The sequence below is a fragment of the Mus caroli genome, chromosome 17 (assembly GCF_900094665.2).
Source record: "Mus caroli chromosome 17, CAROLI_EIJ_v1.1, whole genome shotgun sequence".
Lineage (NCBI taxonomy): Eukaryota > Metazoa > Chordata > Mammalia > Rodentia > Muridae > Mus > Mus caroli.
In genome coordinates, this window is record NC_034586.1 from 86051650 (window position 1) to 86057377 (window position 5728).

General features: G+C 35.6%; 1 protein-coding gene across 36 annotated transcripts in view; it reads right to left on the bottom strand.

Moving 5' to 3' along the window:
* Nrxn1 (neurexin 1) overlaps nt 1-5728 on the bottom strand; it is a 1073594-nt gene that overhangs the window by 560522 nt on the left and 507344 nt on the right. The window lies entirely within an intron of this gene.

Here is a 5728-nt window from a genome sequence, read left to right on the forward strand (position 1 = left end):
GAGAGAGAAAGCGAAAGACAGAGAGACAGAGAGACAGAGAGAAACAATGTGACAGAGGGAAAATGAGAATTTCAATTTTCATTGTCAAATCAGTGTGATCTTAGATTTTTTAGAATCTTTAGAAGAAAGGAGATGATGTATTGTAATTCAAACTTTTGAGTGGCAAAAATCCTAGATTTTCATCTCTAGTCTGCTATGTACTGACTCTATTACCTTGAAGTTTCTTCCTTGTTCCTATTGTCCATGTTTGATAAAAGCTTATAAGGAAACTACTGGGGCTTTGTTTAAACATTCTTACTTGAAAAGAGCAGACAGCTCTACAATACTTCCCTTCCTGGAAACTATGTAAAAGCCTTAACATCCTAATGACATTCTCTACAGTTTGAGGGCTTTCTTACTGTTATTAACTCAAATAGATTCATTTTGGCCTGAGTGGAAGGTGGGAGGCTAGAGAGAACTCCACAGAGAAGTGGGTTTCTTGTTTGTATATTTGTTTGTTTTCTAAAATGATTAAACTCCAATGAATCCAGGACAATTTTGATAAGTGACAATTTTTGATTATTATTTTTTTGTAGTCAAATGATAACTTTAAAGGGGACATTATGACCAACCCGATGGTCTCGTGAAATCTCAGCATAAATAGTCACTAAATGTTCATCCAGGACCAAGAAATACTGGATTCCATATCTCAGAGTTGTGCATAGGTTATTGAGCGCATTAAATTACCGTAAAGGTTTCCTGTGGTGAAATCACAGAGAAGTTTATGGGACTCTTTTTTTTTTTCAGTTATGGTGGAGGTGAGTTACGCTCTCCCTGTTCAGAGAATTGGGTCAGAGAAGGCACAGTTCTACAGACTGGCCTGGTTGGTTGTCCTCCATTTTATTCACAATGAAAGCTTGGGCATGTGGACTCCAAGGGGTGAACTGTGACAGTAGCTTTTATCATTGTTTTTAAACTAATTATGTTTCCTGCATGTATTTATGCAAAGGAGACATTTAAAAAAGGCAAAAAGAGGAGTTGCCTGGTTCCTATTCTGAAGCATCAGAAATACCCTGGAAATCCTGACTGTTTCTGAGTTGTGATTATAAGCTCCCCCAATAGAGACCTCACTTCTCCTTTCCTATCAGCTACCCAACCAAAGGCTACTGAAGCTGGTTGCAATAATTCTTTACTTTCAAGATTATACCCAGTTTATAAAAAATATTTTTTCTTAAATCTTCACAATTGCCTTTGAAGATCACTGACTATTCTATAGAAGGTACATAGTGCTGACTCTGCTGCCTGTGACTTGCTTGTATTTTAGGCCCTGGGTCATGTATTGCTTTACTCTCTAGTTACAAAGTCCGAGTGTTGACGATCTGTTAGGTGCTTCCCAATCTCATGTGATAAGCATCTTACTGCCTTATTTTATTGTCTACATACTGTGGAGCCACTGCTAAAGATCTGTGCTGTTTCAGCAATAAGATTCTTCTTCTTCCTTTTTTAATTTTCCCTTTAAAAGAAAATTTGGTTTTGTTTTTTGTTTTTGTTTTTGTTTTGATTTTTTTGTTTTTAGCTTTTCTGCTCAATCTCTTATTTGTAAGTTATTTTCTTGAACCACTCTAAATTATATTTTAAAGTTATGAATATAAATTAATCATGTAATAGCCAAACAGATTTGTGACAAAAACAGATTTCAAGGAGTGTCCAGCTAAGGAACACCATCTTGCATTTTGAATACAACTGCATGAGCTAGAGCCGATTTACCTGAGTATCAAATACAGTGTGAGAAAAGGACCCAGATCCCTGATTGCTGTGGCATTGACTTAATAAAGTCACCTAACTGGTCAAACTCAGTGAACAGTCTTTGGTCTCATTGCTTTATTCATCTCACTCAGAAATCTACAGCAACTCTGTTCTATATGCATTTAAAGTAGATATTCCAACACTGGGCAGAAGAATTGGTGAAACCCACAGCAGCCTCAAAGCAGTAAACATTTTACTGGCAACACTGAAGGAGATGTATGCTTTCTCCATAAATGTTTAAATGTGAAGACTTGTACCTTTCAAGGTATAGCAGTATGCATAGTAGAATAAGCTTGAATTTGGAATTTGAAATTTCAGATTCACTATTTTATTGAACTGGTTGTAAAACATTCACCCTATATATGAAAATTAATTTAAAATATATTTTCAGATGAGTCAAAAATTGGTCAACAAAGATGGACTCAGTCTTATGGGAGCAAGAAATGATTACATGATACTAACTTCAGATATTTTAAAAATTGAAACCATATGGTCAAATATTTTGTGAATGCTTAAGTGGTTTGTGAGCATGGGAATGGGGATACAGAGAAGCAATGGAGGACACTAAAACTAAAGGGGTGGAAACTTCAAGGAAGCCAGAAGAGACCACTAAATAAAAATCACAATTGCCTCTGGAACTGAAAGGTAATATAGCTGGATCGAGCAAATCCAAGCATTTCTGTTTGGGCTTTTAATAAAATTAGAATTGTGTGCCAGAAGACAGAATTATGCCACAACTTTTCACATCTTTTAGGTAGCTATTTACCACTTGTGATAGATTCTAAAGATGCCAAGTATACAGATAGGCTATTTCTTTCAGGCACTTAGTCTCTTAATCACAAAATACAATTTTTAAAATATTTTATTTTATTTTTTTATTATGTGTGCATTTGGTGGTCTGCTTACATGTATGGCCCTGTGAGAGTGTTGAGTCCCCTGGATCTGGAGTTGCAGACAGTTGTGACCAGTCGTGTGTGTGTGTGTGTGTGTGTGTGTGTGTGTGTGTGTGTGTGTGTGATGGGAATTGAACAAGGGTCCTTTGGAAGAACAGCCAGTGATCTGAGCCAGTGACCTATCTCCCCAAAAACATCAGCAATCTTTCCCTTGTAACACTACCTAGACAACTCAATGCTCAATCTGCTTCTACAACAGCATCACTTAGTAAGCATGAACACTTTTGGTGCTCTTTCTGCAAGTCCATCAACTAAAATTTGCAGAGATGATAGACAGGTAGAACTCAACATAATTTGTATTCTAGAAATGATTCACCTACAGTCTCTCTTTTATTAGTAGTAGATTGTGTTTTGGCACAGCAGTCTGGGCTAAATATTGCCACCAATGTGAATGTAGATATTAAGATTTCCATAATTTATAAATAAAGTCTGAAAGGCAATGTATTATCTTACACACACAAATTGGTTGTTTATTCATATGTGACTATTATATTCTTTAAAACCATTAAATTGCCTTTAACACCCTTTAATTAAGCTAGAAAGAGAGAGAAAGTTTAACACCAGGACATCACAGAATCATGAGAATTCAAATATGATTCCTACTATGTCTCTCTCTTGTATAATTATTCTTTCTTATTCTGGGTTGCATAACACATTTTCCTATTCACTTATATTTAGAAAATGTATTTGGTGTCTAACAATGATGTCAGTTTTGGCAAAATCCTGACTATCATTCTGAAGGATCTTGTATCCTACTAAATCAGGGATGGAATATTCGCTGCTGATCAGACTTACTATATGCAGCTGGCAAGCCATAGTGTCACTATTGTAATTACTCAAGCTTGCTTTCTTTCTTTTTTTTTTTTTTTTTTTTTTTTTGGTTTTTTCAAAACAGGGTTTCTCTATGTAGCCCTGGCTGTCCTGGAACTCACTCTGTAGACCAGGCTGGCCTCAAACTCAGAAATCCACCTTCCTCTGCCTCCCAAGTGCTGGTATTAAAGGCGTGTGCCATCACTGTAAATAGTCAAGTGTTTGAGAGTCAAAAACTCTTGCAGTTTATAGAGTCATTGTTGCCTTTGATTCAAAGGTGACCTTAAGTATGGTAATTAGTTTAAGTGTATTGCCCAGGTTTTATCATTTGTTTCACATAAAGAAAGAAAAATCACAAACTAAAAACAAACAACTAAAGTGCTTAAAAAATACAAAATCTAGAATGTATGAGTTACCTTACTTTTCTTTAACTTTAGAAGGTTTCATGTTCAAGTTTGATGCTTGTGTACCTATGTGTGTGTGTGTGTGTGTGTGTGTGTGTGTGTGTATGGTTAAAAATAAGTTTCCTTCTATATCAATTTCCTCAGGTGTTAAAGACGGGGTTATTGGCAATTCACTTAGCAGGAACTTATGGGAGGCTGGAAGCCAGCCTTGTCACTGTGACAAGGCAGGAATGGAGAAAAGCCCTGGAAACAGGCAGACATGGCTGCAGCCCAAAGCCTGAGTCATGGTACTTGGCAACAGAACTTCCTATTGGAAAATGGAAAAATGACATGAGGTGTTTCTTGGGTGATTATTATGACACCCACAGCCTGCCATTTGACTTTGTTATTAGTTTCTAGTTTAAAAATAATTATTAAAAAAAAAAAAGATACTAGTTGGACCTCTACCAAAAACAAAAAACAAAAAACAAAAAACAAAAAACAAAAAACAAAAAACAAAAAACAAAAAACAAAAAACCGAAAGCACATAAATTCTTTCTTAAGCAGCTTCACTTTGCCTTCGTCTAATTGTAATGAGTTGGGAGAGTGAGACTTCACTGTTTTTCCTTCCGCTATGAGTCAGCAGGAAAATGTAATTGCAAGTTGAAATTAGACATGTACATCATACGCCTCTACTCTTGCTACTTTCTATAATACCATGGGCATAATAGACTACATAATTTGCAGGCTTAGTAAAAAATGAACACATGGGGCTCTTGACCCAAATGAAGAGTCTAAACCTAGGGACAGGACAGTACTTTCCTCCACATGGGGTCCTCCCTGAGATGGGTTTTAGGTACTTCAATAAATTGTATATTTAAGAATATACACACAATGCAAAATTGAACTCACTCTTAGCACATTGTCTCCATTTAATGACATGATCTGTAGGGAACCCAAGAACTGCCCTTGTTCTGTCCTTCTGGCATAGATTAATGCAGTAACAACTATTGACTTGGTGACAGATTAGTCACCCTAGAAACCACAAGTTGAATGATCAACTGAATCGGGTTACTGCAATCCTTGTTCTATTTCTTCTTATGTTCTCTTTGATTTAGTCAAGTTTACAGTCTTTATGATGATTCAGAGTGACTTATATAGGGCTATTTGCCTTGAGAACTAAGAGCAGTCACAGAGTGTTTCATTAAAATATTTTTAAAAATCCCTTCCTATTAAAGAGATGTTGAGTAAATAACATAAAATCAAATATTAACCTTGGCTTCCCTGTTCTTCAAAATCTGAACACTATCAGCTAAGAAAAAGTATTCTATAAACATCCATCAGAAAAACAGGCCACTTTAAATTCTGGTTTTGTGTTGATTAAATTGTTACCCCAAATCTTCCTTTCTGCTTCTGTTTTGTACTTAAAAAATGTTAATTATGTTAATCTGTAGCAGCTATCCTGATGGGAACTTGGGCAAAGTACTTATGTTTCCAGGTGCCTCTGTTGGTAATCTGATCTGTAAAATATGGTAATAAGAGAAATCATTCATATACAAAGGAGTTTAATGCATTCCTATCGCTTAAAGCAACATGGTGGTTTCTCATGATAGTAACTATTATCAGTATTATATTGTCATTATCATCTTCTGAATGAATTTGAAAGCTCAGGAATATCTCATAACTTGGAGAATGCATGTTACTTCTTTTTGTTCAGTACCTTGAACAGTAACGATTTGCTGTTACGATTTGCAGTAAGTATTTGTTGAAGGGTTTTTTTTTTTTTTTTTTTTTTTT